General features: G+C 40.8%; 1 pseudogene; it reads right to left on the reverse strand.

Annotated features, from left to right (window-relative positions):
- Positions 1-1,075: 1,075 nt before the first annotated feature.
- On the reverse strand, positions 1,076-10,472 carry LOC120292078 (annotated as a pseudogene).
- Between the last annotated feature and the right edge of the window lie 16,408 nt (positions 10,473-26,880).

The following is a 26,880-nucleotide window of genomic DNA, read 5'->3' on the forward strand; positions in this document are numbered from 1 at the left end:
TGTGCGCTTACCAAGCGTGTTCTTATACTCATAAATTGTTCTCGAAAACAAAAAAATATATATTTTTTTTTGTTCAAAAATTGTTCCCGTAGTAAAAACGTTACCAAATGCGCCATGAGCAACCAAAGAAAGCATTAAATACATGGATAACAAAGTCTTAACACTAATGAAAAGATATATGCCAATCCTAGCTTGACTAAAGGGAAGCCAAAATTAACGTTTAATATTGTGCAATCAATGGTATTTGTCTCCAAGGACAATTGAAACCCTAAGGTAGAGCCCTAAGGGCTTGATCAACCTTGAGTATAATTCTAAATTGAAAAACTTTCACTGCTCAGAGAAAAAAACCTAAAAGATTAATTTTAACATTTTCGATGAATTTTAATTTAATTTTTTAAGAATTTTTTGGGATTTTCAGAAGTTCTTGAAAACCTTTTTAAAAATATTTTACTGCTTTTTAATTTTTATAATTAATTAATTATTTATTTTATTTATTGTTTTTAATTTTTAATTGATTTTTGTTCTTTGTTTAATATTTATTTATTTATTGTTAATAAAAAAGGGATTTGGACTGGGTCAAGAGACCCGACCCAACTAAACCATCCGAACCCTATTGGATAGGGTTAGACTAACAACATTAACCCTAAAAGGCCGCTCGGAATTAATTATAAAAAAGCCCATGAACTATAGATGCCCCTCTATAGTTCAACACCAGAGTGGAGAAATGAAATGGGCAGTGATGGCACAAAGCTTCAGCTTTCTGATTTATGTAAAATCTCAAAGCTGCGTGGCTCATCATATTGATGATTAACAGTGTCCTACATAGCAATCAAATTGATTGTAACAGTGTCTTCCTGTCACTCAATTTCTTCTATTTGCTTTTCCACTAGTTAGTCTTGATTGCACCTGCACATATATATGAAAGCCAAACCAGATTCCCAGCTTACAACAACAATCTGTACACCAAATTCTTTTGGCCTGCGGATCAATATTCTAAAATCTTACTCTATACCTTCGTAAATATCAGTAAACATCAAGAGCTAGTGTAGGGATTTTCCCCATCACTAGCTCATTTTTAGGCACAACCCTTTGGACCGAACCCAAGCTTCAATGCAGCGACATCGTACACCACCTCGAAAATCTGCTGCTGCGCATTCCCATGTATCAGAACGTCCAACTCCCCAATCCGAGCAAATGCCAGGCAGAACTGTGAGGCACTCGCAACATACAGTACTCCTGAAGGGTCCAAGTTGAGGTTCCACAGCTAAAATAGAATCTGACTTTTGGTATTGCCACCATGCAATACTTGCTGAGGTCATAGCAGGTGTGTAGGATCGAAAGAGCGGGTACCGTCCGATATTTTGTAATATTTTTTTGAAAGCGCTGGACAGTGCACGATACGCGGTGCGTGGAGAGCGATCACGGTGCCCGAGTCTATCATATTAGGGGCGTTCTAGAAAATACTCGAGGAGATCAATAGTTTAGTCCCCGCTACGCTTATTCCTTCTATGTTGATGCCATAAAAGACTGCCACCTCGCGAGACTGTAGCCAAAGGGTGTGTATACTACGGAACTAGACACTCAGCCTTTGCCAAAGGTCAAGAGTCCAGTGGAGCTAGATGACGATGGTAGGCAATACGAAAAATACTTGCCGTACTTGCTCCTGGTTTGTTGCACTACAGAGAGTTTGTCTCGGCCTAGTCCAAGCAGTAGCGTGGCCCCGCCGAAGAGGCCACCGTTGCTCTGGCCACAACCAAATGAAAAATTGTCGAACGCTTCTGTGGACGTCAATGTCAATTTCTCCTTTCCGAAGAAGCCGACTGAATACGAGGAGTCTCCACACTGTACGCCGTAGACACATGTCAATGCCGAGCACCCCGGAGTTTCTCCTGCCCACAAAAATGTAGAAGCAAAATTCTTAAAATATAGCGGACAGATGCAGTCCTGAACTTTGTTATAGGTCTTGCTCTGTTAAGATTTTGAGGGCCAAGATCATTTTCTAAGCTTTCACTTCAGCAATGCGAGCTAGTTAACCACATTCTTGTCTCATGCTGACAAATTTGTTCCGTTTCCATCCGCAGCCTGAAAAAACTTAATTTCTTTTCCTAGTCAAACGAGTTTAGTCACGCAGTGCAGTGAATCTTCATCTGATGTCTTCCTTGACGATGATAATCTCTTCAAGATAAGTGGGAAAAGTTTCTTTGTGATTCGATTGGTCATGCAGCTGTTTCTCTCTTCTTGTCTCTGCTCTTTGTTCATTTATTTTCAAACTGACTATGAAAAGCTTTTTGGGCGTAACGTAGGAACATCACATGTGAAATTGCTTTGGAAAATCATATTAGCTAAAAAGGGTCGTATGATTCCTCCAAGAAAGCATTTAGCTGAAGTGTTTCCGCATCTGTCCAATGAAAGCTTCTGTTTACTCACATGAATATTTTGCCATAATTACTCCTTATCTAGATCGCCGGTCCGTGGATGTACCTATCGAATAACATTGAGATCACACTAAACTTGGGCGTCTCCGTAATAAAAGGACCAAAACAAGAACCATACCGGATCAACTCAGTACCTATAGAAACCATGATCACCGTAGGTACTCAGTGTGTACCCCCGCATATTCATCAGCAAACAGTCCAAAGTTAAATATAAGTTGAGTTTCGTTGTACTTGTGATTCAACTTCATAACCAACATGGATGTGCAAGTATCGTTTTTTCATCATCCATTTTTGAGCCACAGAAATTGATGCTGAAGGGTAGGCATGTTCTAAACCTGCTGACGTGATGCACATGTAATCTGGGATTTCACTACGAATTTATTTCGTGCGAATTTAGCGACAGACTTTTGCGGGCCGTGCGGTCAACGTTGAATTTCCTAGCATGACAAACGAAAATTGGAAGAAGCAAGTGCTTTGCGACGTGTACGGGCAGCAAACTTCGCTTACTGAGGCTGACTACCGAAAGTAGGAACCGTCCCACTATAGACGTAAGTGCGCGATAAAAGGCCCATTGGCCAAGATAAAATTAGCAAATTAATTAAAAGATTTGTTAATTGATTTAGCATCCTCTTTACCCTCCTACCAAGCATTCGATTTAAATCTTTCGTAAATAAAAAAACTTCGCAATCCACTTTTTGAACCATGGAGAACTGATTACTTTTAGGGGTGAGTCAAAAAGCCAATCATAAGTTTTTTTTCCTTCTTCCTTCCTAATTTAGATGGACTATAGTTCTTTCGATTCTCATGATTGACACCAAAGTGCACATTCTTTTTCCTCGGCAATTGGTAGGATAATTTCCAATTCTCAAAATTGAAAAGTTCTTGATAAGTACGTCATCATGCCCGATTCATCAATGATGAGAGAGAGAGAGAGACCTTGCTGAGGGGGGCGGGAGAGTTTGCAAGAAGGCTCTGGTAGGAGAGAGCTGACTTGCATGGTGTTATGAGTGGTGTCATCAGGAGAAGAGCAGAGGCAGCTGAGCAAAAGAGAGCTCAGCACAACCACACAACTCAGAAAATAATGGACATCGAATGATGCAACACCGCAGTCGCCATCTTTCTTGCTTGCTTGCTCTCTCTGTCGTGCCGCTCTCTCTTACCCAGTTCAAAGCACAGGTTGATGAGATGTGGTATCTTGGTTTGCCTTTTTAAGCATTTCAAGGAGGTCACATCAAATCAGTACACGTATAATAATTTACTTCAAATTAATTTTTTGATCATCAAAAACCCCAAACTGTTACATCTCACCCCAAACTGATATACTAGTGACAAATTTATCTTTTGTTAATTTTCTGTTAAATTTTACTGTTAAATTATTAAGTTGAATAATACGTGAAAGTTGACTGGTATACCAATTTGGGATTTTACTCTCCATTTGTGACAGTTTATAATTTTTGTGATTTATTTTGTAGTATTAATCCAATTTAACGGAGGGTATATTTGTCATAAATATACCAATTTAGGATTTTTGACGGTTGAATAAATTAGTTTTGAGATAAGTACTAGTTTAGGGTTTTTCATGATCAATCGAGGTAAATTTGTTATAGGTATACCGGTTTGGGGTTTGTAGTAGTAAAAAAAAAAATAGTTTGGAATAAATTTTTCACACATGTATCAATTTAGGGTTTTTTAGAGTATCAACCATAATATTTTCTCCATGCACACGTCACCTCCATCATTGGCAGCTTTTGCTTTCTTATTCCTATTTATAGTAATTATCATCATCATCATCTTTTCTTGTTAAACCTGCATTTCATACCTACCTCCATACCGTGTCTATTATATTCCTTTAATGGCTCGATTCTTCAGCTCGCAGTATCTAAGCAAGCAACCCCACCGTGATGATTTTGTTCCATTAAGGACAGTGAAGATGTCATTGTATTTCATGTCATTACCTTCTTTTTTGCTAATTAATTTCATGCAATACCTAATCCACATAGATAACGTAATGTTTAGCAACTTGATGTATTGCAACAGGCATGATAATCATTAATGTTCTTAATCTAAAATTCTTGTCTTCTCCTGCTCTAATATCATGGATTGATGGTGGTTCCATACGATATATATGATGAAACCATAGTGGACTACGACACAACATAGCCTTTGGCTTTGTAACGTTACTTTTTGCCCATCCCGTAATGCTGTGCTAGCATGATGCAACTAATGTACGTTTGCATGATCTTTGATGGAATTGGGTCCATTTACACTGTTCAAATTGACACTATAAACCAAAAAGAAAAAAGAAAACGATTTGGAGATAAGCCTCTGGAAAATGCATGACGTGCAGTAAGCAACGCTAGCACCGAACTATAAGCCATGACAAATTAGGATTTTAAGCTTTCATCAGACATTTATAGCCCGCTTGGAACCACCATGCTCTTTGTTTATAAAGCAAGAGTAGTCCTAAATAATCCTCACTAAGTGCCTAACCATCGGTACATTAACTGTCATTTCATGTTCTACAGTAATCCCTGAAGCGAACCTAAAACCTTCTTCGTTGCTCATGTTTCAACCGTGAAAAGCAATCATGTAAAGATCACTATTTGCCTAATTGGATTGAACTGTTCAAGATAACCTTGTCATGAAGAATTCTTCTTCCTATTGATCTTCTCCATACCATTAATATACAATCACTAGACGTACCAAATACTTGTATTTTTTTTTGCAGATGATGCACAAATATCAGTTTACAATGGGGCTATTGATTAAACAACGGTTAATTTTGCTCGTATCCAATGTCCTATGCGTTCAAATTATGGGGCAGAGATCGGACAACCCAAGAATGGCTCCTACCCGAAAAGCAAAAAGATTTTCCAATCTCTACAAATGAGACTTTACAAGCTCCTAATGGAAATTTGAAGTGACCCAAAGATTTCACATACTTTGTCCAATCACAGAGAAGATTCATGCTTAATATGATTTGCTACTTCACATTATCGAACCCGCAAATATGGAGCACAAAAAGAAAATTATTGGCTCCTCGCAAGACCTCATGGGGAAAAAATTATTGGAAGCGGGAGTGGTCTTGAACCAACCACATGTATTTGGTCCGCCATTAGGCATAGTTCTATCACGATGACTTTCCTAGAATTTTGTTCATGCAATGCCGCCATACCCACTTAAAAGCTTCCAGGTGCAAAGCCCACAAAATCTTTCTCCATTATATAAATCTGAAAATGGTTTCTAGGATAAAAACGGAACGAGGGACGAGATCAGGTCCTGTTCATTCCATGGTAGAAGCATATCACCTTGAACTGGAAAAGGATAAGTCATTAAAGCAAAACAACTGTCATCGGCATGGAGTTCATGCCATGAGAAACTGTACATTGTTGGCAGTTCTCACTATTCTCCGCATCATGGGAAACATACTGTGGCCAGTTTAGAAGAGTGCTAAAGCAACTCGGCGATCACATGGGAGTCCAACATCTCGTTATGACATTCTGAGATTTGGTCACAATTCTGGTAGGCAATTTTCGACAGGGATTCAAGGTAGACCTGCAGAACGGATTCAAAAAGAAAGTTTTCTCGCATTCAAGAGGAAAGTCATACTCTATCATTGCACTGGCAATATCTATGTAGAAAGGAAGAGCCTAGGAAGTCTTTCTAATGATAAGATCACTAGATTTTTCTCTCTACTACAGTTCACACATGAAACAAGCTGCAAATTGTCATTAAGGCATGCCATATTAAGTAATTTATGTCGTTTCGTATCAATGTGATTTTTCTTTGTTTGTCTGATCCTTAGATTAAAGCTAGAAAGCTTTGGTTTCTTTGGATTTAAGCATGCTCAAAAATCATGAATGTGGCAGATTGCGGCAATACTTTGAGCCTCTAACCTTTTGACCTCTGGAAAGTGAGTCCACACTGTTGTCCATTAAGGATGAGTCCTTTGAGCTCATAGTTCCAGTTGAAACGAATGCCAATGCATCAGCCTTCATCAAAATAGTAAACATACCTTTGTCATTAGAGACACAATGTCACGCCCCGACCCTCAGGCACGCACACATCCCTTACTTTTGGTCGATTTTAAAATGCGATATCCCAGGATTATGTATCGCCAACCCTTTCATTTTTATATGCACATGCGGAAGCAATTATAATTCCCCAGACAATAAAGTAATGGGATAGAAAAGCAGGCCACATATTTTTCTTACTAAAAATTCACAACTACATCTTTTTACATGCATCTCATAGTATTCTACAATACTATATATACGCAACTCTGGTCTAACATCTTTTCCCATACAAACAAGGTCTGACAAGACAGGATGAGATCTCAGTCCTCATCCGGGTCATACTCGGGGTTATCCTTGGGGTCCTCCTCCACGTACTCCTCTTCGAGTTCCTCAACAGGGTCTCCTCATCAGATTCATGCTCCTTAGGCTCCTCATCCAGGTCCCGAAATGGTTATTCACAACCGCCGAGACAACGTCTCGTGCAGTTCTACCCCTAAGACCCGATTAGTAAACTAATACACCTTAGGGCTGCCTATGCACAACATGAGTCGAGGACTTACCTTGGCCTCGAGATTCCACCTGCATATTAGCACAGTTCAATAGGCACCCAAGCAATCACATCACAGATCGAAGCATCGATCAAATCGACTTAGTCGATTATATGCCAACAAGACCACTCACGGTCATTTCCATTCAGTCAATCAATTCACAACATCAAATCAAAGTAATGATCAATCGAGCTAGTCGATTACATGTCAGACGGACCATTCTAGGTCAATGCTCTCGGGCGTCAAGTTCACCAAGGTAACTTATCCACTAGACAATTGCGTGCGTTCTTTAAGGCGCCGTTTTCGCCAGTGACATCCTTAGTCACCGAACCACGCATGCCTATAATGATCTGTTCAATAGACAATTGCGTGCATTCTTTAAGGCGCCGTTTTCGCCAGTGACATCCTTAGTCACCGAACCACGCATGCCTATAACCATGTACTCAATAGACAATTGTGTGCGTTCTTTAAGGCGTCGTTTTCGCCAGTGATATCTCAAATCACCGAACCACACATGCCTACAACAATGTATTTAATAGACAAGTGTATGCGTTCTTTAAGGCACCGTTTTCGCCAGTGATATTTCAAATCACCGAACCATACATGCCTATAACAATATGAGTACTAGACCGATACATGCGTTCTTTAAGGCGCCGTTTTCGCCAATGATATCCCAATCACCGAACCACGTAGGTCCACAATAATGCATGTACTAGACCGATACGTGCGTTCTTTAAGGCGCCGTTTTCGCAAAGTGATGTCCTAATCACCGAACCACGTAGGTCTATATACCGTGTCTCATCAGTTATAGCTCAGAGTATTTCCAATCCACTCTCATGATTCCATCCACTTTACAACTCATCAAAGCATTATAAATTCTAAATAAACATATTCAGCCATCTACCAATCAATCTTTTAATCTCAATCAATTCCAAATCAAATTAGGGTAAATCCCTAAAACATCACAATTTAATTAATTCCTTGCAACGTAGAGCTCAAATAAATAAACAAACTACGCCACGACAATCAGCACGAGATTTCGGTCGTCGGTCATCTCAATCTTAATTTCCGAAAAATAATTAATTAATAAATACTAAAAATTCAATTTAGACAAAATAAAGCCCAATTAAATAAACGAACTTCACCACGGTCATCAGCATAATATTCCGGTCACTGGCCATCCCAGTTGAATTTTCGGAAAATAAATAATTAAATAATAAATTTCGAAAATAAATATTTAATTCCTAAAAATTCCACCTAGGCCCGATTTGCTTAATTAACACCCGATAAGGGACGGGAAAAATCCCAAGAAGCATCCAATAAATACTATAGGCAATTCTCTATCTAATTACACTAATCACACAACTAATATGCAAAGCAATTAACTAATAATCACTAATTAATTCTAATCTAACCACATAATTATATTTAATTAACACTAATCAACCTTTAAGTATAATTAGCACACTAAGAAGGCATTAGTGAGTAAAACTCACACAAAACGACGGGCTCGACGCGAGGACCGACTTTCCTCAAAGCGGGCCGAGCATCCGGGCTCGGGTAGGCGGCCAAAACGGGCCAAAACCCACTGTCAAACCCATTTTCTGTCTTCTCTATTCGTTGCTGGAAGGGGGCGGTTCCGGCGTCGGTTGAGGCAGCCAAAGGCGGCTGAGGGCGAGGCGGAGCTTCGGCGAGGTCGACGGTGGCTAGAGGAGGTCAAGCGGCTGCCGGAGGCGACTGAACGGGACTGAACAGAGGCGGCAGGAGCTGGACAGCAGCTCTGGAACAGTGAGCCGGGCGAGAGAGCGACCAAGGCGCGTGGAGGCAACCGGCGAGCGGCGGAGCACACGGGTGGGGCGAGTAGCGACGACAACTCCGGTTTTCTTCTCTCGGCGCTGCTGTTCTGCTTCTGTTTCTGTTCGAACCAGAGAGAGGAGAGGGGGCGGAGATGCGCGGACGGCAGCACGGCGGCGGGCTCGGGTGCGCGAGCAGCTCCGGTGCTTGCGGGCTTGAGACGATGACGGCGAGAGGCGGCGACGGGCGGAGCTGCTGCTGCTACTTCAGCTTCTTCGGTTGTTGCTGAAGAAGAAACCCCAAAGAAAAGAGGAAGAAGATGGAGATGCTCGACGGAAGAGAGAGGGGAGGAAGAAAAACCAATTTTTCTTTCTTTTCTCTCACTCTCTCTCTCTTAGGTTAGCCACACGTGGGCCACCACCAGCTGTCTCCCACTCTTCAATTTTTGACAAATATGCCCCCTTCTAGAAGCATTTAGGTAGTTCAAAGAGTTGGGTTTATGGGCATACGAATTTTGCTAGGTTTTCTTCCCAAATTGAACCTTAATCCCACTTGAATCAAATCAATTTGATCCCCATAATTTCATTCAATATTTCATCGTTCCAATTGGTATTTTCCTACCAATGTAGCCACTTGTATCCCAATTTCACAATCCCGCTTTAAATGGACGAAAACGGCCATATTTATCCAGTCGAAATTAGAACCCGAAAATCTGGATGTCACACACAAAACATGGCATGCTCCAAAGTACATTTCCACATAGCATCGGAGATTCCGCCACCCACCATCTGAAATTCAGATAAGTCATCAAGAGCTAAGTATAGGAAAACAAAGATTTAGTATTAAGGCACTATTGCGACAGTAGAAAACATAACAAACTAAAAGGCGAGACTTTATATTTCTCAATCTTGATTGATCCAAGGAAATATTCTGGACAAAATCTCGTACTTTGACGATTGCGGCTCCTGTCAATTGTTTGTGCGCCTGTCCACCCATCGCCACTCGACCAATCTCCATACATAATCACTTGGTAGAAGTGGGAAATGCTTCTTGGCAACTATAGAAAGCATAAGAAGCAGAAACTTGCAACAAGTTTAGCATTGTAAATCTCATCCAAAGTTAAATTGCTTGGGCTGAAAGGTTAGGAATGGGCCAACCCGGGTCATTTCTCAAGAACAATAGCTAAGGGCCCTAATACTACCACTTGGCTCTGGAACCTACATGTTGATGCTCATGATTTCGATAGCCATACCAATGATTTGAAGGAGATCTCTCGAAAAGTATTTAGTGCTCATTTTGGCCAACTTTCTATTATCTTTCTTTGGCTAAGTGGCATGTACTGTAGCATAAGAATGACTAATTGATTTTCTTGCATTGTCTTTTAAGTCTAGAAAAGTATCGGCCTCTCACCAATGATGGTTTTAGCCTATACAGCTCTGGATACTAGCTGTCTTGTCTGTAATAGTTTCAGATGATGTGTTTTAAACAGAGACTAGACAAATAGCAGTTGCTTTGAAGACTCACACTCTCCACAGCTATCCTCAACGGTGAAAGCCACGAATACGGCCCCACAGATACGCATTGCATTGCAGCACAGAATCTACAAGGAAAAGCTTGTATTTGCCACTCTTTGTCCTACTTGAATCCTGCGCAAAAGTGAAATCGCCAAATGTGCCCATCCCTCCTTCTAGTGTCACTAGCAAATCACCAGATAGATGAGGCTTTCTCCTGTCAAACCCTTCTAACATTATGTGGCTTTCCAATTGTTCTCTTGTCCAATCAACTTCCTCAATATCACCATCAAGTACGACAAGATTCAACTTAGCCGTTGATCATGGCTCGCTCTGCACAACATCTCTAGTGTCTGGATTTAGCAAAGCAACTCGAATGGCTGTTCCTTGATCTCCTTGAACCTTTGCCTCAATGAATAAGTGTGAGGTCATGCTGGTCATGAAATGAAGTTGAAAAGATTCCTCCTTCAAAGCTGGTAGTTTGGTCACCATGAACCTGTTACAAAAAAAGTTCATTCTTAGAGAAATTTGAGTGGGCCATTTTGATAGCCACCGCCATCTAATCATGTCCTGAACCAAAACATCATCATCGGTCACTAGTGCACCATGAAGAGGAGTTGGACAGCTAAGCAAGATTCAGGAATTAATATGAAATTTCATCTGTTGTGTTTTCTTAATTGTCTCAAAACAAGATACAAGCTTAAATAAAGGCAGGGAAACTTAACTATACAAGAAAACTTTAACTTAGGTAGGAATTAAGCCGGCACGGCAGTTCACGGCGTATAAACCATGTATTGTACTTGTCTGCTGTCATGCCAAGATATGGATAGACCAACCAGTCAAAAGCAAATTACAAACAGAAAACTAAATCCCACAAATGACTGCCATGCGTGAACTTGTAACTCACAGGCAATAGAGAGCATTTGAGGGAATTGACACAATAAGCAAAAACTGGGTGAGCTCACCATCTTGTGCTTGCTCCATGGATATCACATGGTACTGTATTGGGAGAGTTATATTTCCACTCTCGCTCGGGACCAACAATATCATCATGGTTGTCACTAAGATGTGCGAAATCGATAGGTTTTATCAGTCCTGACTCCAACTTTCTAAACTTGTCCATCATCATTGCATCTGCCTGTATGTATAGATAGTCATCCAATATACCAGCCGGGGATCCACTTGACTTCCTGATTTGGGCAGTTTCTGATGTATTGCGACACTCCAAGCATGAAAAAGAACTACAACGTTGGCTTAGAATCAGAAGAGCATACTTCGAAGTATAGGAAGGCCATTACCATTGTGCTCCCACCATTCATCTGTCATAAGACAACCACTAGTTAAGAAATGACAACTCTGGGTTGGAAATTAATAGACAATCACAGTCGATCAAAAGTGTGTGGAAGGATTTTTTTTACAGATCACATGCTTCGTGAGGGGTAGATATTCCGTAATTCTAGAATTCGAATGTGCTATTTTGAATTTAAAAGTTGCAACTAAATGAGGAAAGACAGAGATTCGGAATACAATGATGAGACAATCACCTTCTGGCTACATTAGGAGTAGGTCATCTTAACTTAAAGATAGTGAAGAAATATAAGGAAACGTACAGGGATGAGATGATTTAGATGTCGTTTTTGCTGCAGATGTGAACAAGTTTGGCCCTCTTTTTCGATGATGTAGCACCTGCTCCATGAAAGTTTCTTGATCTTCGTCCACGACCATATTTTGTAGCATATAATTGATTCTGTCTTTCATTTGTTCACTCTCACGAAAATCGTCACTTAAAAAGTAGGACGGATTCAGAAAAGCCGCAGCCACATGCACTAGATGGATTAGTTTAGCATGCATGCCATAGTAAAACTTCCATATGCACTCATATTTGCCATCATCACTGTCAGAAAACCTCTCCAGAGATTCTTTTACCCTCCATTACTTCATACAAGTATGAAGTTGCTGAATTAGTATTACGAAACAAACAATTAACTCCAAATAGTGGTTCCAAAATTTGCAACAACTCCTGGCATTGGCTCCAAAATTGGGGGCTCCCAACAATAGAAACGACTTTACTCACCGTTCCTTCCTCAAGATGTCTCGATTGTCTCCATTCAATAGACACAACCAAACATTGTATCTCTGATTTTGCATTGTGAATACACTGAACCATTCTGAAGTTTGAGACTAAACCATTAGGAAAAACATCTCCCAATTCCCTTTTGCCCCCAAATTTCACGGACAGGGACAAAGACTTGGCATACTCCTGCAGATAATCATTCACCAATTTAACATCGCATATCATCCTTCCAACCCATTCAACCTCTTGAAAGATATATGTGAAAGGCAACTGAATGCCGTGAGCAGCACAAAATGTCATGTCCGTACCTGGATACCTTTGGACAAGCGTCTTCTGGAGGGGCTCGTGGTTACCCGAATCATTAGTGATGAACTTTACAACTTTGTGAAGTCCTATTTCATCTATTGCAGATTGCAATTGATCCACAACAGACCTTTCTGTCAACTCATTCTTCGGAAGTTTGACGGTATTCACTAGGATTGCACCCTTTGAGAATAAAAAATGATGTTCAGGAAAGATCTACCTTGAACATTAACCCAACTATCTAGAATTACTGTGCACCCTATTGAAGCACATGATTTCTTGTCGGCATCTACATACTGCCTGACTTCCATACTCAATTTGGTGATAGACTTTGTGGCGAGCAAGGAAGAAGAAGGTAACTCATAATCCTGCCCAGAGTCTGCAGAAATGTTGTTGCACACAACATGTTTTGCAAGCAACTCATCTGGGCAATCCTGTCCTTTCTCTTTAGATGTTTCTCACAAGCTGATTTTCTGAATGTCTCTGAGTGGTGTTGAAGTGGTTGGGTGACAGAGAATCTTATCTTGTTGCTTTTGAGGACTAATTGCTTCAAAAGCTATAGCCTTGACATCTTTAGGGACAGCGGTACAAGTAGCAAGCTTGCCATCCGGCACGCAGGCTAAGTGTGACTTAATCCTCGGGATTCCACCAGCAAAATCATGTTTGCAGAACTTACACCTGAAGCGATTGCTCAATTGCTCCGCATACTCCCAAAATCTGTCCCTTTTCCTAGTCATCTTGTCCCTAGCCAAACGACACGCATGCCCTACAGTTATTTAAAACGCAAGCCAACTTCTTAATTTTATTGAGTTTAAGAGAGCTGAAGACTGTTTATGACAATTTAATCTACAAATGCTTAATCTTTTTCTTTTTTTTTTATACTCTCATTGACTGAACATCCAAACTTATAATTCATCGGTGCTGTTGCGCATCACACAATCTAAAGTTTCTTTCTTTGATATAAGAAAGAGATGTGAACAAAGCGACGTTCAGGAAGAGAGTGTTTCACTCGTGCATAGACATGGAAGCAAGCGAAAGAGAGTGGCTGTTACCTTGATGAATCAAAGCAGAAGCAGAAGCAGAGTTCACTGAAATTTCTCGCACAGCGCTACGCCAGAAAACCTAGATCAAAAATGAGAGAGAATGTAATATTTGAGATTTTTGACTTGGCCAAAGAAAGGTGGTGGGACCCACTTTGTAGAGGAAACGGGAGAGGAGTGCACGCGGAGAGAGAGAGAGGACATTCGGGAGAGAAGAAGAAAACGAAAGAAGAGAGAGAGGACGTCGCGCAATCTCGCCATGGATGCCTCGCCAAGTCAACTTAACTACATAGTGCAATGTCCAGTAAGGGCTCGAAGCCCTCATTCTTCCAATTGAAGATTTGTGCAGTGAAATTCAATTTTTTTATAAAATGATAGTTTATGGTGTTATAAAACTATAAGATTTTACGGATCTTAATTTGAGATTATGGTTTGCCCAGAACGGAATTTTCAAGTTCAGCGCGTGCTCTGAACAAGATCCCGAACATTAACTTTGGGCCTAAATTTTAGTGAATTTTGGTGAGGTTTTAGGGCAGCTAAGTTGGGGTTATTGTAGTACATTAAGAGAACTTTCCAAGGACTATAAGATGGCTCGAAACGGAATTTTGTGAAGAAAGTTATGGTGCGATGAAGTTTAGCATGTGGGCTGCACCTCGCGGACAACAATAGGTTGTACTTTTTGTTTGCGTTTAATTATTGTTTTATTGACAAATAGATGTAATATAGTCTAATCGTTCATTTAAATATCATTTTACTCAGTCTTTTCATATTGTTTTTCGGTTAATTGTTAGGAATTCAAGTATGTCAGCTAGAGTAAAGCATCAGCACGAGTAAGCACCATAGTTGGTTTTTGACTTTTCTCGGGTGAGTGACGCACAAATGCCGCCGATGTCTTTGGGCTGTAGGTCACGGTGGGCTTCGGCTCCAGGCAGCGTCGGGGCGGCGCGATCTGCAGGCGTTGGGCTCGTGGGTCGCTAGCAAGGCGGCGAAGATCGGCAAGGGGGTTCGACAAGTGGAGCGGGGACGGCGCGGTCAAGGAGCACCGCAAGCGTCGGCGAGGGCCGAGGCACAAACGGAGCGGTGAGGGAGCAGCTGCGTGCGTCGACGGCGGGGCTGGATGTCGTAGTGAGACCGGCGGAACAGCGGTGGCGGAAGCGAGCGAGGGCGGTGAGGTGGCAAGGCGCGGTGGAGGCGCGGTGGCTGGCGCGGCACGGGCCGGTGCAGTCGGAGGGCCAACGACGATGCAGCCCTTTTCCTTTTTTTTTCTCTCTCTCTCTCACCTCACCTGTCTATTCACGTCCCACACCTTTTGCAGCACACTTTTTGACTTTTTTTCTTTCCACAAATAAAAGAATTTTTTTTTTCTCTTTCTCTTGAATTTTCAACTTAAGTACACCGAAGGAAAGAGAAGCCCCTTTGCCCTACACAATCCTTTTTATAGGGGAGGAATTTAATCTTCAGGGTATATTTTGTTTCTAATAATCCCTTGAATATATCATTGAAATATATGCACTGAAACCTTCCTTTTTGCCCAAAAATATGTCCATCGGTATATATTACCTGAATATGTGAAAAATTTCACGTCGTATCAACGCTCACTGTCGATCCAATGCAAAAATGGAATAAAATAAAATAGAATAGAATAAATGTTTCTAAACTATATGTTATGCAATTTTTATTATTATTTTTTTGGGTAAAAATTAATTCATTTTTTATGCAAAAATTTAGGTGTTAACAAATGTCTCTCTTTGAACGCGAGCTCGTAGAAGTTGCCTTTAAAGATAAATTGAGATCTAAATTTTGGTCATGCATATGCATTGAATAATTTTTGTTGGAAAATGAATTTCATTTTATGATACATGGAAATGCTAATGTAAATGATAAAGGAACTTACCTAGAATAACTTACCTTTAAGGAGGGTAGAGTAATTCAGAATAGTTGATGTTATATGTCCAGGACCCGTATCTTTCTATGGGCACCCAGAATAGTAACAAGGCTTTGTAAGGAGACTGCTTTCCTAGGACCCGTACCTTTCTACGGTCACCTAGTATGGCAACAATGTTTTGTAAGAAAAGTGATTTCCTAAGACTCGTACCTTTTTACAATCGCCCAGTATGGCAGTGTTTGGTTGTGTTTAAGACCCGTACCTTTCTACGGTCGCCTAGCGCTGCGGTATGGATCATTTGATCATAACCCAAATCTTTCTTTGGTCACCTTAATCAGACTGAACATGGAGAAAAACCTTTGGGGAACAGCTCAACCGAGTGTCGATTAAGAGGAACTTCGGGCTACGAAAATACGTCGATTTGATAAGGGAACTCACGCCATGTCAATGAAAAGGACTTTGAGTTACGAAAGCACACTAGGTCAATATCAAGGACTCAGGGCTACGAAAGCATGCCATGTCAATATAAATGAAATTTGTGCTATAGAAGCACGCTGGGTCTATTAAAAAGGACATCAGGCTACAAAAGCACGTCAAGTTAATGAAAATGACTCAAGGCTACGGAAGCACGCCAGGTCAATATAAATGAACTCCGGGCTACGGAAGCATGCTAGGTCAATTAAAAGGGACATCGGGCTACAGAAAAACGCCGAGTCGGTGAAAAGGACTCTAGGCTACGAATGCACGCTAAGTCATATCAATGAACTCCGGGCTATGGAAGCACACCGAGTCTCGAGGCTTTAAGGAAAAGGGAACAATGGCACATTCTCATTTTGATTTTGTGAAAGTATTTGACAAAATATTCCTTAATAAATTATGTTTTATGCTAATTCTGAAAATTTCTAAGAATTATTGGTAAGTTTTATGTCAAAACTTTAGCAACTAGGAAACTGCCATTTGACTAGTTACCATAGAGGAAAAGAAAAGTGAGCAACTTGAACATCAAGTATTACTCGGACTTCAAGGAAATATTACCTGTTAGACATTATTAGAGCAAAAACTGATATGCATTCATTAAAGACGTAGACAATTTGAGCACTCTAGAATGCACATTTCAAAGTTCAGTAGGGTTTTCATTTTTTCAATCAAAGTTTATGCATAATGATTTTACCGTATTTGCATCATCTAAATTTCCACTAGAGGGAATTATCGTTCAAGACAATGACATGGATTTTTTAAGAATACTAAATGAGAGATTTTCAGTTAGAAATGAATTTCACTCACTCTTATTCAGAAATGCTATTTTAGGAGAATTACTCCATCTCACGATCATCATACCAATTGAAATAGCTAGTACGAGTACCTAGAGGGGGGTGAATAGGTATACTAAAATTTCTTGAAGCTTGCACGATATCAATTAGAGTATTTGCAACAATTAAAAATTCAATCGCAAGACTGAGTAAGGGAAAGAGAGAATTGAACACTCGGATTATAGTGGTTCGGCTTGATTCAAGCCTACGTCCACTCTTCTGCACTGACAGCCGATTGGCTGGATTCCACTATGATCAAAGAGTTGTTACAGTGTTGATCTTCCTTGATTTCTAGGTGTAGATGATCTACAACACTCACTCAAGGCGTCACCAAGTATAAACACTCTCGTATACAATTTCGCTCGTCTCAACAAAACAATCAAGGATCTTCAGACTCTGGAATTTTTCTATCGATCACACACTTAAAACAACTTGAACGTCTTCCTTTTATACTCCTTCATGCCATCATAGCCGTTGGCACTTACCAAAGGAATTCCTCCAATCTACCCGTTGGACGGAATCAATCAAGAAGATCATCCGAGCTATTTAAGGAATCTGATGATAGCCCATCAATCCTGTTCGCCCATACAATCAGGATCTCGGTTTCCAAGAATAGAATAATCCAAAATTATTTCGTCGACCATCGGATCTTCAATTGATCTTAGATAAGAATCCGAAATGATTATCCAACCAAAGAATCTATTCCAGAGGATAGGACCGAATCCTCAACCATAAACCTCGGCTTTGGATTTCCTTCAATACTGGATTAGAAAGACTGTCAGTGAGAATAAAGTCTTGAGTCCTGAGTCTTAAGACTTGAGACTTGAGACTTAAGTCTTGAGTCTTGAGTCTTGAGACTTGAGTCTTGAGTCTTGAGTCTTGAGTCTTGAGTCTTGAGTCTTGGGTCTCGAGAGAACAAAGTCTTCAGACTTTAAACTGACGGTCTCCGAACATGCAGACTTTAGACTGAAAGAAACGTTTTGTCAGCTTCAAAATATTCTGGAAAGATTTCTCCAACACCAATAAGGGTCCAAGTATTATCGCAAGTAGTATGACCTTACCAATCTGAGAGGTCTTTAATAGGGACTGTAATGTGAGCTTAGTCAACGGCTTAACAAAGGGACTCTTTGAGTTAAGATAATTGAAAGAATGATATTCTACAATTATCTCTGGGTTTACAAGTTAAGAACCCAACAAAATCAGAAAGAAATAATCTTGCTAGCACTTCTTCGAGTAATGCTTAAGACATGTGAACCCCTACGTTAATTCAAGTGTTCTAATCAAAAGAGACTTTGTAAGGGACATAACGTTAAGTTCATGGGTTGAGAAATGAAATGGTCATTAGGCTCAAGATATGTGTAAAGGATGAGAGTTGATAATCATATTGGCATTGCTACCAGTTTTCTTTTTCACCATCAGAGATTGTCTTCATAAGGTGCCTCATTGATTGTAAAAACTCAACATTTGAGTTCTTTGAATATTACTCTATTGGAGATACAACCTTTTTGCAACCGATAGTCCTTATCTTGACTCTCTTTTTTTCATCTATGGGCATCGGCCTTACTTTTACCAGCTACACTACTTTTTCATGCCCTTAGTTCTCATTCATTTTTTCTTCACTTCTTTTCATGGACATTGTCATTGCTTTTACCAGGCACACTACTTTTTCATACCCCTTAGTTCTATCGAATGACCATATAGTGCTTTTAACATTTAGACCTTTAGGAGGTTTTCGTCTTCTATCAACCCTCCAGGCCATACTATTTGAACAATTGCTTTTTCTTTGCCCCAATGTGAGGGATGATCACCAACTGGGTTTAAATAAATAAAATTACGAGCTCAAGTGGGTTATGCAAAGGATGTTATGCAAAGGATATAAGTATGTAGGATAGAGAAAGAAATGTTTTTCGTCATTCTAAGGTACTTAAATTATCACATGAATTCAATATAATAGCATGACTTGAAGATTGATGCAAGTGAGAGCAAGAAAATTTCTTTTTATTTTCCTCACCTTGTGGTGCTGTCTTACCTCCAATTTGCCCCGATGTGAGGTGGTTCTTAACAGGGGTAATTCGAAAAGAATTTTCATAAGTATATAGGGTTCAAAGGGGTTGAGCAATTGATCATCTGTAGTGTTTGGAATAGAGAAAAAAATTGCCCCTCATCATTTCGGTCTTCGTACCTTTTGCGAGAGAACTCTTTACCTTGTAGATATGGAACTTCCTACACTCATCTCATAAGTGTATAAGTAAGGGATTGTGTATAGGATAAGGCTTGCCTTTCATCATGCTGATATGTCTCATTTAGCATTCTTAAGCATTGATGTCACTCTATTAAATTGTCTATCTTGACAAATCTCCACATGAAATTGGTGAGTTAAATAGGCAAAGTCACTATTGAAATTCTCTTTTGAAAAAAGTCCGACAATTTAAGCATGAGAAGCTTTTGCGACTTCAAAACAGACAATTTACCACACTCAAAAATGTTTTCATAAGCACGATTTTAGCCATTCATTCAAAGAATTGTCCCACGAAGACACCATCTCAGTAGTGGGTGTTCTTGTATTGCCCCTATCGAAAGGGAACACACACTAATTGATCAATCAAGCCTGAAAATACGATATTCAGTTTGATAAATGCTCCATTCTCTGTTTTGCCCCTGATGTGTCTTTTTAGATTCTTTCTCATCATGCCAAGAAAGTAATGCTCTGAAACATAAAATAAATGAGTCAGAAAATTAAATAGGACTAACCTAATGCATGCTTTTGGAAATGACTTGAAATTTTATTTTTTTGGATTTTTTTTTTTTTGGATGAGGAAGCATGAAGAAGCCCAGTCCTATATTTTAAGGAATAATTCTACCAAAAAAGCAAAATAAAGTAAAATAAAAATAAAAATAAAAATAACATAAAGTAAATAGAAAAAATTACCTAATTTGATTTCCCTTTTTTTCCTTTTCTTTTTTACACACAAGGTTTGGCAACTCGTGGTGGGTCACCAAGGGGTTGGTCGCCAGCGTTCCGGTGAGGGGCGGCGGGTGGACTGGCGGCAACAACAGGTTGCGCGACAGAGCTACAATCATCGTTGGTGGCGTTGCTCGGAAAAAGGGATAGTCGGCGGAGCTGGGCGTCGGACCAGACGCGAAAGTGTGCGGTGCAAGCGCTGCATCGCAGCTGGGGGAGGAGACGCGGCTGTGGGTCAGTCGGAGTGGGAGTAGAGGCGAGCAGACCCACATATGCCGGCGACAGTGCTGGGCTATAGGTCACGGTGGGCTTCGGCTCCAGGTGGCGTCGAGGCGGCGCGAGGTGCAGGCGTCAGGCTCGCAGGTCGCTAGCAAGGCAGCGAAGACCGGCGAGGGGGTTCGACAGGCAGAGTGGGGACGGCGTGGTGAGACCGGCGGGCAACGAGCAAAGTGTCGTGGAGCACTGCAGGCGTTGGCGAGGGCTGAGGCGCGGACGGAGTGGCGAGGAGCAACTGCGTGCGTCGACAGCGGGGCTAGATGTCGCGGTGAGATCAGCGAAACAGCGGTGGAGGAAGCAAGCGGGGGCGATGAGGTGGCGAGGGGCGGTGGCAGCTAGTGTTGCGGTGGCTGGTGCGACACAGGCTGGCACAGTCGGAGGGCCCTCGCGAAGAAGACGACAATGTAGCCTTTTTCCTTTTTTTTTTTTCTCTCTCTCACCTCACCTATCTATTCACGTCCCTTTTGGAGCACACTTTTGACTTTTTTTTTCTTTCCACAAACAAAAGAATTTTTTTCTCTTTCTCTTGAATTTTCAACTTAAGTAAACCGAAGGAAAGAGAATCTTCCTTTGCCCTACTCGCACAATCCTTTTTATAGGGGAGGAATTTGATCTTCGCGGTATATTTTGTTTATAATATTGCTTGTACATAATCCTCTTAATATATCATTGAAATATATGCACCCCTCACAATATTTCCTTTTGTATTTTTCAAATATTCCATCGAAACATTCCTTTTTACCCAAAAATATGTCCATCAGTGTATATTATTTTTGAGTAAGTGAAAAATCTCACCTAAATATGTGAAAAAGTTCACGTCGTATCAACACTCATCGTCGTCCAATGCAAAAATGGAATAAAATAAAATAGAATAAAATAAATGTTTCTAAACTATATGTTATGCAATTTTTATTATTTTTTTATAAAAATTAACCTATTTTTATGCAAAAATTTAGGTGTCAGCAAACCTCAACCTGAGCTCCCTTGTAAAATTTGAAAGAAGTTGGTAATTCATTGATTGACATCGGTAAAACTTTTTAAAAAAAAAAAAAAATTGAACGTTGGCACCAAAGTTGTAAAAATCAGAAGAACCAATTAATTTGAATTTAGTAAATTTGAAATAACGTTAATAAATTACTAATTGTTTACTTGATAAGTAAGTCACCAGTCACGCGAAAAATTTCAGCTTTTCTCCTGTTGGAACCTAGACTCGTCCCTTTAATGGCAAATAAGCTATCACCGACCGCGTTCGCTATAATCATACTCTGCCACTCTCTGAGCTACACGTTTAAATCATCCCCGTTTGAGGAATTGCGAAGTAGTAGTGCAAGAGACAACTCAAATAATGCTCGACAAATTCGTCGAACTTTCTTCTCAAATGCCCATTGACGATTGGAAGGGTATGCAATGCATCACTTATTGCCATAATAGATTCCGCATGAGAGTGATTTTGTTCGACGGGATGATAGTATGATTTAGAGTAAATTGTAAGTGGCCCCCCATGGATGGACATCACGAGTTCCCCTCAAGACTACATTTTACCCTAATAGAACCAACTACTTTAGGGTAAATGACCTTGGAAAAGCAGAGTGAGTTGCATTCGTGAACAAGGTCTTGTGTCCCCTCAGGGCTACATTTCAATGCTCGTTTGGAACTACAAAGAGGAATACTGTCCGAGTGGATTGGCTGTCATTGCTCGGTAGCAGTGATACGATTCTTGGGTCCTACTAGAACCTACAACTTTCCAATGTCCCAGAATCTCGGATATCTCTTAAGTGATCTACGCATCTAACGAAACCAATCAAGAAAACGCTGAGTGCCTGCAATCTCCAGATACTGTTCATTCCGTGGTACAAGAGTATCAACTTGAACTGAAAAAAGAAAAGTCACTAATGCAGAACAGTTGTCATCAGCATGAAGCTCATGCTATGAGAAACTATAACTCATTGGCAATTCTCACTATTCCCCCCACCATGAGAAACAAGCTGTGGCTAGTTAACAAGAGGGCTAAAAATTGAAGATATCAAATTGATAGTCTGAGATTTGGTCAGGATTCTTGTAGGCGATCTCGCATTGGGATTTGAGGTAGACCTGCAAAATGAATTCAAAGAGAAAGTTCTCTCAGAAATTCATACTCTATCGTTGCAGTGACATATCTATGTAGAAACGAAAAGCCTAAGAAGTCTGTCTAATGATAGGATCACTAAATTTTTCTCCTTACTACAGTTAACGGATGAAATGAGCCGCCATATCAAGAGTTACGTCATTTCACATCAATGTGCATTTTGTTCGTCTGTCTGATCCTCAGATTATACCTCGAAAGCTCTAGTTTCTTTGCATTTAAGTATGCTCAATAATCATGAATGTGGCAGATTGTGGCAATACTTGAGCCTAACCTTTTCACCTCTGGAAAGTGATTCCATCCATCGGGGGAATCCTTCAGTGATGAGTCCTTTAGGCTCCAAACACCAGTTGAAAACGATGCCATTGGATTTTTTTTCATCGAAATAGTAAGCATAGTTCTTGTCAACGTTGACACATGACCTGGCATGCTCCAAAGTATGTTTCCACATAGCATCGGAGATTCCACCACCCACGATCTGAAATTCAAATAAATCATCAAGAACTAAATATAGAAAAACAAAGATTCAATGATAAGGCCTATCGGGACAGTAGCAAAACATAATAGTCTAAAAGGCGGGACTTTACATTTCTCAGTGTTGCTTCATCCAAGCGAAGGAGGTGGACAAAATCTTTTACTGTGATGATCCTAGCTAGTATCAATTGTCTGTGTGCCTGTCCTTTAATTGCCACTCCAACCAGTCTCCACACGTCGTCACTTGGTAGAGGTGGGAAATGCTTTTTGCCAACTACAGAAAGCATGAAGCAGAAACTTCACAACAAGTACAGCATCATAAATCTCCTATAAAGTTAAATTGCTTGCAGACAAGGTTGTAGCATAAGAATGACTAATTGATTTTCTCGCATTAAGTCTACAAAAGTACTAGCCTCTAACCAATGATGATTTTAGCCTAGACAACTTTGGATACAAGCTGCCTTGTCTGTAGTAGTTTTAGATGATGCGTTTTAAACAGAGACTAGACAAATAGCAGTTGCTTTGAAGACTCACATTCTCCACGGCTATCTTCAACAGTGAAAGCCTCAGATACAGCCCCCTCGATATGCGTCACAGCATAGCATTGACAGGCAACCTTAACTCCAAGCCTGTATTTCCCACTCCTCGTCTTGCTTGAATCCTGTGTGAAAGTGAAATCACCTAATGTGGCCTCCCCTCCTTCTAGGGTCACCACCAGATCACCATATAAAAGATGCCATTTCGGATCAAGTTCCTCAGATTCACCACCAAGTACGATAAGATTCAACTTAGCAGCTGATCTGGTCCACTCCGCACAACGTCTTCGGTTCGGATTTAGCAAAGCAACTCGAATGGCTGTTCCTTGATCTCCCCGAACCTTTGCATCAGTGAATATGTGTGAGGGCATGCTGGTCATGAAATGAAGTCTTAAAAATTTATCCTTCAAAGAGGGTAGGTTGGGCTCTGTGAACCTGTAAAAGACAAAGTTTGTTCTTAGAGAAACTTGAGAGGGCCATTTTCATAGCCGCCGCCATCTTATCATGTCCTGAACCAAAACTAGTGCACTACAAAGAGGAGTTGGACAACTAAGCAAGATTCAGGAATTGATACGAAATTTAATATGTTATGTTATCTTAATCGTCTCAAAACCAGAAACAAGCTAAAATAAAGGCAGGGAAACTTGACCACACATACCAGATCAAAGAAAGCATTAACTTAGGTAGGTATTAAGCCAGCATGGCATCTAAACCATGTATTGTACTAGTCTGCTGTCATACCAAGATATGGATAGAACGACCAGTCAAAAGCAAATTGCAAAAAGAAAACTAAATCTCACAAATGACTGCCGTGAGTGAACCTGTAACTCACAAGCAATACAGAGCATTTCTGGGTGACCTTACCCTTTTCTGTGGATTTCAGCTTGATTGCTACTCTCCGATACATATCTTGGAAGTGACTCATCTGGGCAATTATGGCCTCTCTCCGTGGACGTTTCTGACGTGTTGATTTCCTGAATGTTTGTGAGTGGCATCGGAGCCGAAGGGTGAGACAGACCCTTAGCTCTTTTCTTTTGAGGGGTAATTGCTGCTGAAGCCTCAGTCTCGATATGCTTGGGAACAATGGTGCCGGCTCTGTGTGACGTAATCCTCGAGTTTCCACCAAGGACCTTGTCTTTGCAGCATTTATAGGAGAAGTGATATCCCGATTGCTCAGCATCCATGTTCCTAGTCATTTCACCCCTAACCAAATGCAGCACACACCGTACAATTATTCAAATTGCAAGCCAACTCCCAAATTTAATTGAAAGTTGGTCACTAGAAATTTCTGGGTGACCTTACCCTTCTTCGCAGATTTCAGCTCGATTGCTACTCTCCAGTACATGTTTTGGAAGCGAATCATCTAGGCAATCCTGGCGTTTCTTCGTGGACGTTTCTGACGAGTTGTTTCTCTGAATGTCTGTGAGTGGCTTCGAAGCCATAGGGTGAGACAGACTCTTGGTTTTTTTGTTTTGAGAGTAAATTGCATTCAAAGCCAGGGTCTTAACGTCCTGGGTAACAGAGGGACAAGAAGGAAAGTTGCCATCCGGGTTGCCAGCAAAGTGTAACCTAATCTTCAAGATTCCACCGGGGAACTTGCCTTCGCACAATTTACAGTGGAAGTGATTGCCCAATTGCTCAGCAAATTCCCAAAGCTTGTCCCTTGTCCTAGTCATTTCGCCTCTAACCAAATGAGGCACACACCGAACAATTATTCAAATTGCAAGCCAACTTCTTAAATTTAATTGAAAGTTGGTTACTAGAAACTTCAAACTAAAGTTTGAGTTCAGCTGCAGGCTGTTTACGATAATATAATGTACAAATCCTTGAATCTTTTTCCAACACCCTCAATGACCGAACATCAGAACTTAAAATTTACTAGTACTTGTGCGGTTTGCACAATCTAATTACCTCTCCACGAATCAAAGTAGAAGCAATCTAGTTTGTGCATGCATAGACATAGAAGCAAGCAAGCGACAGAGAGGGATCCGTTACCTCACGAATCAGAGCAGAAGCAGAATCTGGTGAAATTTCTCGCACTGTGCAATGCCGAAGACGTATGAGCGAGTTTCACTGGTTTGTGTATTTATAGACATGGAAGCAAGCAAGAGACAGAGAGGGATTGTTACCTCGACGAATCCAAAGCAGAAGGAGAATCCACTGAAATTTCTCGCACTGCAATGCCTGAAGACGTACGAGCGAGTTTCACTGGTATTTATAGACAGAGAAGTAAGCGACAGAGAGGGATCGGACGCTATGCCTGAAGACGTCCGAGCGATGGAGGGAGCGAGAGCACGCGCGGGAGAGGGAGAGATGGAGCAAGCGAGAGCATGTGCGCGAGAGGGAGAGGACGTTCTGGATCCCGTTGGACCTGATGAAGCTGAGGGCGGGGTCCATCTTCTCGACGGGCATGTTGGTGCAGGCGAGATGCTTCATGGTCTCGATGCAGATCATGTCTTATGTCGAGGTACACATCGGGAGAGGGAGAGGGAGAGGGAGAGGGAGGCGATGTCGACGGGGAATGGGAGAGAGGGAGAGAGGGACGCAGATCGTGTTATGCATCCGGTTCCCGATGTCGGGGTTCAGATCGGGTCCCGATGTCGGGGCTCCGATGTCGGGGTTCCGATGTCGGGGTTCAGATCGGGAGAGGGAGAGATGTCGAGGGGGAGATGGAGAGGGAGGCGATGTCGAGGGTGACAGGATGTGGCTAGTGGGTCCAGGGGTGAAACGGTGAAAGAAGGGAAGAGAGGCTGAGAGCTTTCGCGAGAGAGGAAGGAAATGAAGAGGGAGGGAAAGAAAAAGAAAAGGGAAGAAACAAAAAGTAGAGTGGACTTACAGGTTTGAGAGAGAGAGAGAGCGCACGGGCAGAAGAAAGGGTAGAGAAAGAGAAAGGAGGTAGGGAAAATTTTACTGGGCTCGATCCGTTCGGCTGTTTTGAGAAATAGATGGATCATAAGGTAACTTACCAAAAGTGAACTCCGGCAAAAAAATCTGCTAATCTTGTCTACAAAGTGAAAACAAGCTAAAATCCTTACACGTGTAAAACACGTGACCTAAATATGAGATTTTTTACACGTGCTGACAGGGGGAATCGAGCTGGTATAGTGTACCTAAATAACACATATATTTGTTACTTAATTACTGCTAGCCCTATTACTCAAAATTGTAGCAATTAGAATTTATGTAAAGGCATTTTATCGGATGTCTCCGATTCTTCTTTCAATGAAGAAGCCCAAATAATAACTACGTTGCTTACATTACATTGCATATAACAACTTCCGACAAGTACACTTAGAAGTGGTTAGTATTAAAGGCTAATAGCCTAATAATATCCGTGCCACAATTAGCTAAACTGATTTTCTTATAACAAAATATGTCAAACTGTTATACTTGTGTCATATTTATCCTAAATTAATATTTGTGTCACAAAAAAATCTTAGATTGTTACACTTGTATCACATTTACTCGAAAATGATACGCTCATGCTCTATTTACCTCAAATTGTGGTGAACTTGGGATTTTTGGAGTGTATGTAGCATGACTTTATTAGCTTGGGATTTTTTGTGACACAAAAATTAATTTAGGATAAATGTG

This window comes from Eucalyptus grandis, chromosome 3, assembly GCF_016545825.1.
Source record: "Eucalyptus grandis isolate ANBG69807.140 chromosome 3, ASM1654582v1, whole genome shotgun sequence".
Lineage (NCBI taxonomy): Eukaryota > Viridiplantae > Streptophyta > Magnoliopsida > Myrtales > Myrtaceae > Eucalyptus > Eucalyptus grandis.